We start from the raw sequence: 15,851 nt of genomic DNA, 5'->3' as shown, positions 1-15,851 counted from the left end.
CAAAAAAATAAAGGGAACACTTAAACAACACAATGTAACTCCAAGTCAATCACACTTTTGTGAAATCAAACTGTCCACTTAGGAAGCAACACTGATTGACAATAAATTTCACATGCTGTTGTGCAAATGGAATAGACAAAAGGTGGAAAATATAGGCAATTAGCAAGACAGCAAGACAATAAAGGAGTGGTTCTGCAGGTGGTGACCACAGACCACTTCTCAGTTCCTATGCTTCCTGGCTGATGTTTTGGTCACTTTTGAATGCTGGCGGTGCTTTCACTCTAGTGGTAAGCATGAGACGGAGTCTACAACCCACACAAGTGGCTCAGGTAGTGCAGCTCATCCAGGTGGCACATCAATGCGAGCTGTGGCAAGAAGGTTTGCTGTGTCTGTCAGCGTAGTGTCCAGAGCATGGAGGCGCTACCAGGAGACAGGCCATACATCAGGAGACGTGGAGGAGGCCGTAGGAGGGCAACAACCCAGCAGCAGGACCGCTACCTCCGCCTTTGTGCAAGGAGGAGCACTGCCAGAGCCCTGCAAAATGACCTCAGCAGGCCACAAATGTGCATGTGTCTGCTCAAACGGTCAGAAACAGACTCCATGAGGGTGGTATGAGGGCCCGACGTCCACAGGTGGGGGTTGTGCTTACAGCCCAACACCGTGCAGGACGTTTGGCATTTGCCAGAGAACACCAAGATTGGCAAATTCGCCACTGGCGCCCTGTGCTCTTCACAGATGAAAGCAGGTTCACACTGAGCACTGGACAGATGTGACAGAGTCTGGAGACGCCGTGGAGAACGTTCTGCTGCCTGCAACATCCTCCAGCATGACCGATTTGGCGGTGGGTCAGTCATGGTGTGGGGTGGCATTTCTTTGGGGGCCGACAGCCCTCCATGTGCTCGCCAGAGGTAGCCTGACTGCCATTAGGTACCGAGATGAGATCCTCAGACCCCTTGTGAGACCATATGCTGGTGCGGTTGGCCCTGGGTTCCCTCTAATGCAAGACAATGCTAAACCTCATGTGGCTGGAGTGTGTCAGCAGTTCCTGCAAGAGGAAGGCATTGATCCTATGGACTGGCCCGCCGTTCCCCAGACCTGAATCCAATTGAGCACATCTGGGACATCATGTCTCGCTCCATCCACCAACGCCACGTTGCACCACAGACTGTCCAGGAGTTGGCGGATGCCTTTAGTCCAGGTCTGGGAGGAGATCCCTCAGGAGACCATCCGCCACCTCATCAGGAGCATGCCCAGGCGTTGTAGGGAGGTTATACAGGCACGTGGAGTGCACACACACTACTGAGCCTAATTTTGACTTGTTTTAAGGACATTACATCGAAGTTGGATCAGCCTGTAGTGTGGTTTTCCACTTTAATTTTGAGTGTGACTCCAAATCCAGACCTCCATGGGTTGATAAATTTGATTTACATTGATAATTTTTGTGTGATTTTGTTGTCAGCACATTCAACTATGTAAAGAAAAAAGTATTTAATAAGAATATTTAATTCATTCAGATCTAGGATGTGTTATTTTAGTGTTCCCTTTATTTTTTTGAGCAGCGTATGTTGCCCAAGGATTAATGTAGAGCAACTGTGAAACTCACAGCAAAATTATTGCCCTTTTCTCCTAAATGCCACAAAAATGATTATACATTTATCAACTTTGTAGTTGGAGGAAACATGGGGAAGTAATGCTTATTTAAGTGTATGATATGCCACTTTGAAGCTCTGAGTCAGCATTTTTTTTACATTGGATAAAAGTACAATTTCAAATTTTGGAACATAAGTCTGAAAAGAGACGGTGGGTCACATGCATTTCAAGTAAAATAACAACCCAATTTTTTTATCTCCAAGGACATATTAGCTAGCAACAGCACGCTAGCTAAATTTCCATGAATGTTTAATGTATGTTTCAACCTGTCCTCAAATTAATATAGGTGGATCACAGTTGATTTTAGTATTTTAACCTGCGTGTCATGAACGTGTCTGGTGGGAATAGACAAAATCATCATGCGCACAATGGTCAGCATGCAACTCTCTTACAGAATCCCCCTGCCGAGGGCGCTGTGGGAGCCCAGCTCTGTGGGGGAACCACCACCGAGCACCACTGCTGGGGCCTGGTTTGCTTCTGTTGTGGAACCGCCGCCGCCGTGCCTGCTCTCCTCTGCTGAGGCACAGCCCGCCTCAGTTGGAGAGCTTACGCCACCTTCTCTTCTCTGGCACAGCCCCCAGCTCTGTGGGGGAACCACCTTAGTTGGAGATCTTATGCCTCCAAGCTGCTGCTGGGGCCTGACCTGCTTCAGTTGGGGAGCCACCGCCGCAGGGCCTGCTTTCCTCCTCAGCACCTGACTTGTTACAATCAGCTGGCCCTACTCCAACGTGCCATCCGCATGGACACCTTAAGCCCTCTTTCCCTGGCTGCTGCTGGCATGCAGCTGAAGGAGTGTCTGCATGGGCTAACTACATGGGGTGGCGGGGACCACCACTACTGACAATCTGGCAAGGGAATCCTTCATTTTTTATGTTTTATTTCTTGCACATATTTAGGGGTGGCTGTTACAGAATCTGCCTGTCGAGGGCACTGTGGGACAACTTTCCAGCGTGTGTGTTGTTGCTTATGTCTGGCTGGCGCCGGATAGTCTAGCTCTCCCTTCACGTGAGAGATATCGATCACGTCTAGCTCATTGCTTCAGCCACACATACTGTCCCCATGCACCCCACACTCTGCCCATGCACTGATCATGCATCCTGTGATAGTTCAGATGGTCCTAGCTAGCCCAGTACTGGCCAGTTGGGTCCGTTTAATGCACTATCAAGCATACAAGTATTAGCCAGGCCTGAACTGTGTTTTTCCAGTCTGCGAAACATGGGTGGACATGTGTGCATGGGATGTGTAAACAAAGTAAGTTATTGGCGCTGTTGTTATCACTGCAGTATGTGCTAGAGTCAAAGTACACCCGAGAGGGGAGCCAACGTTTCCATGAAATGTGTCTGCCCCAAGTCCCACCATTAACGCTTGTACCACACAGCCTGGGCCTAAAGTGCCCCAGAGCTTGTAATGGATTACAAGAAAATGGGCAGGGTTGACCATTTTGACCAACTGAGGAGCTATTACAATGTTGGACGCACAGGCAGAAAATGTTGGAAATATGTGTTTTGGGGGATGCTCAACATTGCCATCATAAATGTATACATTGTGTGACGGACCCTGCAAAGGCCCCTTCTCAGAAACTGCCGGCGCTGGTCCCTGAAGGCATTCAAAATATATCTTGTGCATTCACTTTGTGATATAGCTAGAGTGGAAGAGGGGAGCCAAGAGTGTTGCAGCAGGGCGTGTGGACATAGTTGTCACTCATTTGAAAGCAGGTGAAGTTTGAAGGTCGCAAGAGAGGGTGTGTGGTGTGCGTCTGGAGTGGACGCAGGGCAAAGAGTGGGACATGTGTAGTAACCTCCTTTGGGTGCTCTTTCGTCTTCTGTTTTACTTTGCAGGATGGGGAAGTGCTCCCAGAAGTTCAATGACGTTGTAGGCTAAATGCAAACACTAAAGTGACAATGTGAAATATGTCCTACAAATATTTTATAGTCTCTGAACAGTTGTTGTGCTTTGTATCTTCTCTCTTTATCTATCTAATACTTGTTACATTCACTGAATTGTTGTCAAAGTAGGCTACTATTTCTACATTTTGTGTCAGGCCTGGTCTGTACTAAATCTTATTGAGATAGGTTAACTACATTTTGAAATAGCCTCTGAATAGTTGTTTGCATTTTTACAGAAGTAAGAATCGTTGTCAATCAAATAGCCAATATTGTGTGGGTTTTGAAATACTTAATGAATATGGTCACATTTTGAATAATTGTATGTATGTATATGTAAATAATATTTATAAATATAATATATTATACTTGGTACATTTTGCGTGAGTAATTTAGTGTTAATTGTTTTTTGATAGTGAGTGTCTTTACACAATGGAAGACAAAATGTGTGTTATTCCTACTGACATGAATGTGATGTGATATTAAAGAAGAGGTTGTGCGCTTTAAAAGTTTTAACTTGTAATTGTCATTTGTTCTTTGTTTTTGAGCTATGTCTGTTTGAAATGTGTGAGAAAATTAGCTTTATCTTGAAAACTCTCAGTAATCAACGGAAGCATTCTAGAATTATATTGTGTTCTAAAGGGTTAATAATACAGTTGTATGCCATCTGAAAATATGAATACAATGGTTAAATTACGATCTTAGTTGGCTTAGCCAAAGGGGCTCCAGTCTTGCAAAATCTTCAGATCTTATAAGTTTCTAATTTTGACAGAAAGTAATTTTCATTGCAAGTTCAAGCGTACTGTTAGCTAGCTAATGCATTTTAGCTTGCTGGCTGGCTAGCTAACGTTGTGTGTATGACCTGTGTAGTAATATTATTAGTATCTGAGAAATCCATTTGCATTGCTAGTTATAACTAACATTGAACCTAGTTGGTTAGCTTTAGCTACCTGCAGATTCATACAACAGCATTTCATGCACGGTGGCTTACTAGGACAATCTGTTTGTATCGCTAGTAGTATAGATTGGGATTATGGTTCATTGTTTAGCTAGCTACATCTCTAAATAAAATTATCCACTTTGCCAGATGATTACATGACTCATCAAGCCAACCACGTGTGTCTGGGGGTGATAACAGCCATTTATTGTAATTCATGACAATTGTGACCCATCCACTTAGCTAGATGATTATAAAATATTTATAGAATATTTGTATCTGTAATTTAACCTCTCTTGGGTAGGGGGCAGTATTTTCACATCCGGATGAAAAGCCTGCCCAAAGTAAACTGTTACTCAGGCCCAGAAGCTAGGATATGCATATAATTGGTATATTTGGGTAGAAAACACTCTACAGTTTCTAAAACTAAAATAATGTCTGTGAGTATAACAGAACTGATACTGCAGGCAAAAACCTGAGGAGAATCCATCCAGGAAGTACTATTATTTTGAAAGGTTGTTTTTCCATTGAAAGCCTATCCACCATACAAATACTTAGGACCCAGTTCATAATTTCTATGGCTTCTTCTACAGGTGGCCAGTCTTTAGGCATTGTTTCAAGCTTTTACTCTGAAAAATGAGGTAGATACAGCACTTTCAATGAGTGGACAGTGGAAATTTCCAGACACGAGTCATGAGCGTGATCGGGAAATCGCCTTTCTTGTTTCTCCTTTTCTATTGACGAAGCTAATATTGTCCGGTATTTATGACAAAAACAAATTTAAGATTGATTTTAAACATTGTTTGACATGTTTCTACATACTTTTATTGTACTTTTTTGACTTTTCATCTCGATGTTGATAGCGCGCATTGTGCCTTTGGATTACTGCACCAACAAAACAGAGGTTTTTGGACATAAAGAGGGACATTATCGAACAAAACAAACATTTATTGTGTAACATGGAGTCCTGGGAGTGCCATCTGATGAAGATCATCAAAGGTTAGTGATTCATTTAATCGCTATTTCTGACTTTTGTGAGCCCTCTCCTTGGCTGGAAAATGGATTATGTAAGGCGCTGACCTTACATAATCGCATGGTGTTTTTTTGCCGTAAAGCCTTTTTGAAATCTGACACTGTGGTTGGATTTACAATAAGTTTATCTTAAAAATGGTGTATAATACTTGTAGGTTTGAGGAATTTTAATTATGGGATTTCTGTTGTTTTGAATTTGGCACCCTGCAATTTCACTTGCTGTTGTTGAGGTGGGACACTTACACCAGAAAGGTTAAGAAGGCAGAGCTGCACTTTATTATGGACAGACTTCTCCCCATCTTAGCTACTGATGTATCAATATGTTTTGACCATAACAGTTTACAATCCAGAGTTACTCCAAGCAGTTTAGTCACCTCAACCTGCATCAGCCTGCCCAAACAGTTCCTTTCGCTCGACAGGAGCATAAAAAATATATATTTTCTCCCTCTTCAACAGGCTGGACAGGTTCAGCCACAACGCTCCCTCACCTACCACTGCGCCTTTAACGGCGCACCTGGATGCTCAGAGGTTGAGGTCTGTGACGACACAGACCTCAACCCAAAGGCCTGGGTTAGGCTTGCCAATCAATAGCAGAGGCCTTGCATGGTACCCCCTGAGCCAAGATAGCAGGATCCATGTCTCCAAGAAACAGCTAATCTGAGAAGAAAGTGAAATGTAACCAGCGTTCACCACTTGGGCTAGTAGCCTATCTAGTTAACACAGTGCAAGTTGGTGAAGGTAATCCTATAAAAATGTGAACATAGCTAGCGTTTGCCACGTGGGCTAGTTGCCTAACTAGTTAGCACAAAGTTAGCCAAAGGAGCTAGCGCTAGTTGGTCTTGTGACAAACGAAAGCGTGGCTCTCAACTGATAAGCAGTGTTGCTAGGATGATCGGTCTAGTCAATACCAGTGGTGGGTTTAACTAAACGAAAGAGCAAACTAGTTATTCTACCCTTCCAGTTAGAAAAGCTAGTCGGTAGGATAACTAGCCTTGCGGCAAGCCAGACAGGTTTGCTAAGCCTTGCAGCTAAGCTAACCAAGTCTCCGCAGCTAGCTGTGTGACTCTAGCTACAAGAGGAGATGAAGGAAGAAAAGCGGTGAAGCAAATCCTTACCTGGAGCGAAAACTTTCCTTTCGGTAAAATCACCCAACATAAAAGACGAGCGCTGATAACCCTGCGCTCGGCGGTGTAACCTTAACGGCACACCTATGAACAGTTAAACAGGAAAACAGATCAAGTTGAGGCCTCTTCTGTGAGGAAGAGAGGTGAGAATGATCAGAGAGCAGGTGAGTGGCTCTTTAGTATGAGAGAAGGGACTCCCTCATTCACCACTCGATTGGTCCTTCCAGCTACCTAGGAGATTCTGGTGAATCCCACTGTGAGACGTCAAAATGAACAATTGAAAGAAAACTGTAAAGAGAACTGTACATTCTGAGCTTAGAGGTGAAAGGAAAAAAAATATTTCACATGGCCTGGTGTCAGATTCCCTTTCATTTAAATTGCTGAGTCCAAACAAATGACAGGTTGAATACACCAAAAGCTACAAAGCCCTTTTGTGACTCAATGGCCTTACATGAGTCAGTGAATGAGGAATGCCTCACAGGTGAAATATGCTTTCTAGTAGGCTACATGCTTCTCACACATGACTACATCCAAGAACCTTTAGGCTTCCCTTCCTTTCATTCCTTCCCATAAAATTAGACAACAGGTTAAGACTCTGCATCACAGAAGATGTGGAGATCTACTGTAAACAAGGCTCAGGGTTAAATTATTTAGCATGCCAATGGAGATGATTACTTCTAAACCTGTTGTAAGGTTCTCAATATTCATTTTCACTATGGGTGTCAAATGAGAGCGACCCAGGATGGGGGACCAAATTAATTGTATTATAAGGAAAATTGCTTTGATTTTCTCTTGGGCCCAATGTGATAAATGCTCCAGAAGAATTTTTTTATTGTACAAATCATACTAAAGCACTACACGTAATAACTGGGTTCTAGAGCTGTTGAGGTGACTGTATTACCGCCACACCGGCAGTCATGAGTCATTACCGCAGTCAAATTCTATCTCCTTTTATTTAATCTGGACAACCGTTGGTAGTACCCTACTAGCTAATGGCCTGGTACTCAGTGCTCTATTGTCCCTCTAACCACTCTGCCATCAATGAAAATTCAATAAAAAATAACACCAAACACTTATCATCCCAAAAAATATTGTGCTTTGAAAACTCACCATTAGGCTAAATGTTTTGACCTCACTGTTATGATCAATTGGAAGATAGAAGTTCAACAACAGGTTGAAACTGAGTGGAAAACATGGTCGTTGTGGATGTTGTTTCAAAGCCTAACACAACGAAATGGACAGACCTTCCTAAGGTGATGATGAACAACATATGCATATTAGAGTTTGAGCCCAAGTCCCCCAAAAATCCTGAATTAAAGTAATGATAAGGCCGTTATACAATACGTAGACTACCGCATATTACACAAGTCAGAAAAAAAGAAAAAAAAACTGATTTAACATATCTTTGGTATAATTGCTCTAGTCTAAATTAAACTAATTCAGAGTTAGCCTACAATTATAGTGAATATGTAGATGATATTGAATAGCCTAGTAATAGGGCATTTTTTACATTACATTTAGCTACAGAATATCTCACCCCCGTGTGTTTCCATCTCCTCACTCCTTCATTCCTTTTTCCAAGCTCGCAGAGCAAGGGGCTGTCAACCGTTTAATTAAATATGTTTCATTGTGAAAACATGTTCCTATTGACGTGCCCAAACATATTTCCCTTTAAGCACTGGGTAGCTGCAGGGACGGGGTTGGAGAGCCCATGGCATATAGTTTGGGCGGAATAACCGTAGTAGCCTAAGGGGCTTGAGCGGTATACCGTATATACGATATATACTTTATACCAGGATATTTGGAAATAGCCACGGGATGGTTTTTCAAGAATTTCTTTGAAGTTTTTCAATAAATTGTATAATTTGTAGCTACTTTTTAAGTAAATATCTGCAATCAACTTGTGCAAAAGCAGATTGCGTTCTTCATTTCACCTGACACATTATTTTAAGTTATGAAGCTTACCGTAGTTCCCCAGAACAGTTGAGCCAGTCACATTTTTGTTTGTAAATAGTATAACGGGAGAAAGCGGGAGCAGGTGAGTCCAGCTGTGTATTGACAGGGGTTGTGTATTATATTGAAAATCAACAGTGTTTGTTTTGCTTCAACACAGTGATCAGGGACGTGCAACTATAATTTTTCTAGTAGAAAATACATTAGTGCAAAACATTCGGTAGAAAATATCTTAATTGTCATCAGATGACAACAGAAGTGCAACACTATTTGGCTGACAGCCACACAAGTAAATGAGCTTACAATGAAAAAGCAAGGCACTTTTTGCTAAATCTATGCATGGCCATCATATTTCTAATACTTATCATAGAATGAAGGTAGCCAGATACATTTCCTAATGTTTTTCTCAAAGTTAATCTTGCATTTTACAGAGAAAAGTAGGCTGGCTACACAGAGAAAAGTACAGGAGAAAAGTAGCTACACATCAGCCAGAGCGCTGTCTGCTAATAGAATGTCAGATCGTGAATTCTCAACTGAAGCACACAATTTGTATGATGCCAATCAGAAATTACAATAAGAAGCATTTTAGATTTGTGTTTACAAAACGCAGCAAGATATTTCTTATGCGTTGTATTTTGTTTACCTGTGTGAAAAGGAATAATTCTGTGTTAACGCAACCCCTAAGTTTAACTTGCTAGTTATCTTAGTAAGTGGCTGAATTAAAAGGTGACGGGGCATCATAGGTTGTGTCTAGACTTAATAGTTCATGCAGCTTTAGTATGCTGAACATAGAGTTCTGATCATGGAATTCCAAACACGTCATGCATCTACACCTACATTTAAATGTGTCTACGGTGTCCACAGTGTGTCTGTATTCCCTTTTCCTGCGCTATATTCAAATACCAGTATGCATTTTACAAATGGTGGAATAGGCAAAATATGATAATAACACAAAGAATTGATATCAGTAGCTAACTACTGTAGCTAACTTGCCAGCCTCTGTAGCTAGCCAGCAAGCTAGCAAGCAACGCTAAAGGGATTGCAAAAGGGTTAGCATAACTCTAGAAAAACAAAAAATTGTTTTTCTAAACCTGGCAAGAATGTAAAATCACTGAATCTCCCAGTTGAGACAAGGATGTGTTATGCACATTTCCCAGGGTTCAGGGCAGTGCCGGCCCAGCCAATAAGCGCACATGCCCATGGTCCCTGAATTCCAAGGTGCCCCCATTGAGATGGTTACTCACTCTTAGTCAGAACATGGCATAAGTCATGGCAAAATGTATAGAATTTCAGGAAATTTTCTTACTTAAAAAAAATATCTTCACCCCACGGCAGTTAGTTTTAAAACTGCTAAATGTTCTCTCTGCCCCATGGCAAACTTTGTAGAACTGCAGGAAACAAACTTTAAGGGCTCTGTTTTCGGCTGGCGTTAAGCTAGCGTCATTGTCAAACGCACACTCATTTGCAATTTCGACATGTTAAAGCCGGCGCTATTCTATTTTCAAACCTTAGCCTGCGTTGAGGTGGGATGAGTTGGCAATATATGAGGTGTGTCCCCTAAAACGTGCATCAAAGTGCCAATTTCAGTATGCACTAACCGAAAACTGGTCGTAGAAGTAAAGTGGTTGGTTATGACATGGATTTTTACATTGGAAGCGCAGCCTATCCAGCCCTGACGCACATTGAACAAGAGAGATGGGGTTTTTGTGCCCATAAATCTTGAGTTTAAAAACATTTCCATTTATTTTGATTAAAATCCAAGCATAGCCTCCCCTTCTCTCAATGAAGGCTTTATTAAAAGATCATGTTTGGGAGCAGCAAAACATTAAGCGGACATCCTCTTTTTATCTATGTAGGCTATTGTACATAATTTTAGCCAGCTCCTATTATTAACAAACGATCATGGTCCAAACACATAAGGTCAGTTGTGAAAAGGGTACGACAACACCTTTTCCCCCTCATGAGATTGAAAAGATTTAGCATAGGTCCCCAGATCCTGAAAAAGCACCATCTAGAGCATCCTGTCCGGTTGCGTCACCGCCTGTTATGCCAACTGCTCGGCATCCAACCATAAGGCCCTACAGAGTGTAATGTGTATGGCCCAGTACATTACTGGGGCCACGCTTCCTGCCATCTAGGACCTACAGTATATACTAGGTGTGTCAGAAGAAGGTCCAAATAATTGTCAAACACTCCAGACACCCAAATCATAGACTGTTCTTTTTGCTACCGCTTGGCAAGCAGTAACGGAGCACCAAGTCTAGGACCAAAAGGCTCCTTAACAGCGTCTACCCCCAAGCCATAAGACTGCTGAACAATTAATCAAATGGCCACCTGGACTATTTACATTGAAACACCCCCCTGTGTGATATTAGGTTGCTTGTTGTGTAAATATTTTCCGTCAGGATTTTAATGATTTGTTTATTATCTATGCATAGTCACTTTACCCCTACCTATTATGTACAAATTACCTCGACTAACCTGTACCCCCGAACATCGACTCGATACCAGTACCCCCTGTATATAGCCTCATTATTGTTTTTTTATTGTGTTACTTTTAATTACATTTTTAACTTTAGTTTATTTTGTAAAAATTTTCTTAAAACTATTTCTTGAACTGCAATGTTGTTTAAGGGCTTGTTAGTAAGCATTTCACGGTAAGGTCTACACCTGTTGTAGTCGGCGCATGTGACTAAATTTGATATGATTATTATTATTTTGGGTGTGCGTAAAAACCTCCATGTAGGCTATATGTGAACCATCACTTTAAATTGAACAAACTCATTTTGGCTAAGTGTTAGAGATACTACATAAGCATATATTGTCTGCTAAATGAACAAGCCTACAGCCAATTGCATGGCGCATAGCCAGATAACATACAGTAGGCCAACTCATATTCTGTTCTTCTGAAAAAAAAATCTTCATATTGTGATGGTGTATATTCAATTGATTTATTACACTTTTTAATGTAGATTCTCCAAAGGCATGCATCAGCTGCTTGTATGTGGCTTGTATGTGTGGAGGCCTAAACGTGTTTGTTATGTAACGGTCAAGTCGTCTTTCCATTAAGACTACCACAGCCCTAATGGAAAAATAGGCAAACACCAGACAATATCAATTTAGATGAGTTCCAATTTGGCCAACAATCAGCTTCATTGATTTGAGTGATATTCACCCACACTGTGTGATAACGAAAAATGAAAGAACGCCATTGTGGCTTGGGTCATGATTTTGCAACTTCTCTGCTTGCTTTGTCTATCTACATGCCCACCTGCATATTCCTGAACAACGATCTTTGACCTTTCAGTAGTTATGAGTTACACTTCCCTCAATTACCCAATGAGTGGGCCATTGTTAACCTGATTGACATTAACAGCGTGAAGCCAGTTTGGGGATGTAACCCTAGAGCTGCTGGGCTCTGACCTTGGTGACCCACACAGATTATTTGAACACTCTGCTCCCAGTTCTGTCCAGTCATGGACCCAAGAGAGTGCCACACCACTCTAAATGAAGGGGTAACCTTTGAATAAAGAGGCAGTGGAGGTATGTGTATGTGTAAGCCTACAGTATGCACCTGTCTGTTTGAGTGGGTCCCTGGTGCATTCACGGGGATACAGAATAGAAATTCCTTGCATCCTTTGCTTGATATTTTGCTGTTATAGGCTAGCTATGCTTCTTTAAAGTTGCTGTTTGGAGTATGTTATGCACAAATTATGCGTCAGCTTTCTGAGTAGGAAATTATTGGTGTATCTCGTGTTTTCTTAAATCCAAGATGGCGTAGCAGGTCTTTCTCTTCGTCTTGTCGTGTCCCGTGTATATATCTTTTTATATCTTTTTTCTTCTCATATATTGTTTGTATATTTTTCTTAACCTCAACTTCAACATACTCTTCTGCAATCCGTCTCACCCAATGTGGTATGGATCTGCTATTTTCTTTACTTTAGAATCCGGAACCCCCAAGAGAAGCTAGCCAGCTAACTAGCTACTAGCTAGTAGTCAGCTAACCACTGCTAGCGGTCATCAGCTAACCTTTAGCCCGGACAACTCTTGCCAGTCTGCACAGCGCAATTCAAACCAGAGCATATCGGAATTATTTGGAGCTAGCCTATGCTAAGCACATCTCCCGGCTAGCTGAAGAGGTCCATCAGCCACTCCTTGGGCTACAATACCTATTTTGCCAATTGGCCTGGACCCTTTTACTACACGGAGCCCAGCCGATCCATCACGACTGGACTACCGACGTAACAGCACGAGGGGGCTACAATAGACTTCTTCCGTCGCGACGTCCCTCTAAGGCCCTTCTGCTATCCCCGGCCCGCTAGCTGTCTGAATCGCCGTGTCTCCAGCCCGCCTAGCTACTCACTGGACCCCTATGATTACTCGGCTATGCATGCCTCGCCCTAATGTCAATATGCCTTGTCCATTGCTGTTTTTGTTAGTGATTATTGCCTTACTTCACTGTAGAGCCTCTAGCCCTGCTCAATACGCCTTAGCTAACCCTTTAGTTCCACCTCCCACACAGGCGGTGACCTCACCTGGTTTAAAGGATGTTTCTAGAGACAATCTCTCTCTCATCGTCACTCAATGCATAGGTTTACCTCCACTGTATTCACATTCTACCATACCTTTGTCTGTACCTTATGCCTTGAATCTATTCTACCGTGCCCAGAAACCTGCTCCTTTTACTTTCTGTTCCGAACGTACTAGACGACCAGTTCTTATAGCCTTAAGCCATACTCTTATCTTATCACCAGAGAAACAGAGGAGGAGTGTTTAGGTTAATCCAGGCCCTACAGTGCCTAGCTCCACTCCTATTCCCCAGGCGCTATCATTTGTTGACTTCTGTAACAGTAAAAGCCTTGGTTTCATGCATGTTAACATTAGAAGCCTCCCTAAGTTTGTTTTATTCACTGCTTTACACACTCTGCCAACCCTGATGGCCTAGCCGTGTCTGAATCCTGGCTTAGGAAGACCACCAAAAACCATGAAATTTCCATCCCTAACTATAACATTTTCCGACAAGATAGAACTGCCAAAGGGGGCGGAGTTGCAATCTTTTGAAGAGATAGCCTGCAGAATTCTGTCTTACTATCCAGGTCTGTGCCCAAACAATTTGAGCTTTTACTTTTAAAAATCCACCTTTCCAGAAACAAGTCTCTCACCGTTGCCGCTTGCTATAGACCACCTTCAGCCCCCAGCTGTGCCCTGGACACCATATGTGAAATTGATTGCCCCCCATCTATCTTCAGAGCTCATGCTGTTAGGTGACCTAAACTGGGACATGCTTAACACCCCAGACATCCTACAATCTAAGCTTGATGCCCTCAATCTCACACAAATTATCAATGAACCTACCAGGTACAACCACAAATCCATAAACACGGGCACCCTCATAGATATCATCCTAACCAACCTATCCTCCAAATACACCTCTGCTGTCTTCAACCAGGATCTCAGCGATCACTGTCTCATTGTCTGTGTCCGTAATGGGTCTGCGGTCAAAGACCACCCATCATCACTGTCAACGCTCCATAAAACACTTCAGCGAGCAGGCCTTTCTAATCGACCTGACCCAGGTATCCTGGAAGGATATTGACCTCATTCCAACAGTAGAAGATGCCTGGTTATTCTTTAAAAGTGCTTTCCTCACCATCTTGAATAAGCATGCCCCAATCAAAAAATGTAGAACCAGGAACAGATATAGCCCTTGGTTCACTCCAGACCTGACTGCCCTTGACAGCACAAAAACATCCTGTGGTGTACGGCATTAGCCTCGAATAGCCCCAACAATATGTAACTTTTCAAGGAAGTTAGGAACCAATATACACAGGCAGTTAGGAAAGCAAAGGATAGCATTTACAAACAGAAATGTGCATCATTTAGTACAAACTCCAAACAGTTCTGGGACACTGTAAAGTCCATGGAGAAAAAGAGCACCTCCTCCCAGCTGCCCACTGCACTGAGACTAGGAAACACTGTCCCCACCGATAAATCCACGATAATTGAGAATTTTAATAAGCATTTTTCTACGGCTGGCCATGCTTTCCACCTGGCTACCCCTACCCCGGTTAACAGCCCTACACCACCCACAGCAACTTGCCCAAGCCTCCCCCATTTCTCCTTCACCCAAATCCAGATAGCTGATGTTCTGAAAGAGCTGCAAAATCTGGACTCCTACATATCAGCAGGGCTAGACAATCTGGACCCTCTCTTTCTAAAATTATCCTCCCGAAATTGTTGCAACCCCTAATACTAGCCTGTTCAACCTCTCTTTCGTATCATCTGAGATCCCCAAAGATTGGAAAGTTGCCGTGGTCATCCCCCTCTTCAAAGGGGGAGACACTCTAGACCCAAACTGCTACAGACCTATATCTTTCCTACCCTGCCTTTCTAAGGTCTTCGAAAGCCAAGTTAACAAAGAGATCACATACAACTCTCCTTCCGTGGCCTCCAACTGCTCTTAAATGCAAGTAAAACGAAATGCATGCTCTTCAACCGATCGCTGCCCACACCTGCCCGCCCATCCAGCATCACTACTCTGGACGGTTCGGAGTTAGAATATGTGTACAAGTACAAATACCTAGGTGTCTGGTTAGACTGTAAACTCTCCTTCCATACTCACATTAAGCATCTCCAATCCAAATTTAAATCTAGAATTGGCTTCCTATTTCGCAACAAAGCATCCTTCACTCATGCTGCCAAACTTACCCCCATAAAACTGACTAGGATATCCTACCACAAAAGGATATCCTACAACAAAATAGCCTCCAACACTCTACTCAGCAAATTGGATGCAGTCTATCACAGTGCCATCCGTTTTGTCACCAAAGCCCCATATACAACCCACCATTGCGACCTGTATGCTCTCGTTGGCTGGCCCTCGCTTCATATTCGTCGCCAAACCCACTGGCTTCAGGTCATCTATTAGTCTTTGCTAGGTAAAGCCATGCCTTATCTCAGCTCACGTCACCATAGCAGCACCCACCCGTAGCACGCACTCCAGCAGGTACATCTCACTGGTCACCGCCAAAGCCAATTACTACTTTGGCCGCATTTCCTTCCAGTTCTCTGCTGCCAATGACTGGAACGAATTGCAGAAATCACTGAAGCTGGAGACTCATATCTCCCTCACTCACTTTAAGCACCAGCTGTCAGAGCAGCTCACAAATCACTGCACCTGTACATAGCCCATCTGTAAATAGCCCATCCAAATACCTCATCCCCACACAGTAATTTATTTATTTTCTACTTGCACATCCAATTTCTGCACAT

The sequence above is a fragment of the Salvelinus sp. IW2-2015 genome, linkage group LG3, assembly GCF_002910315.2.
Source record: "Salvelinus sp. IW2-2015 linkage group LG3, ASM291031v2, whole genome shotgun sequence".
NCBI classification, from domain to species: Eukaryota; Metazoa; Chordata; class Actinopteri; order Salmoniformes; family Salmonidae; genus Salvelinus; species Salvelinus sp. IW2-2015.
This window is presented reverse-complemented; position numbering follows the sequence as displayed.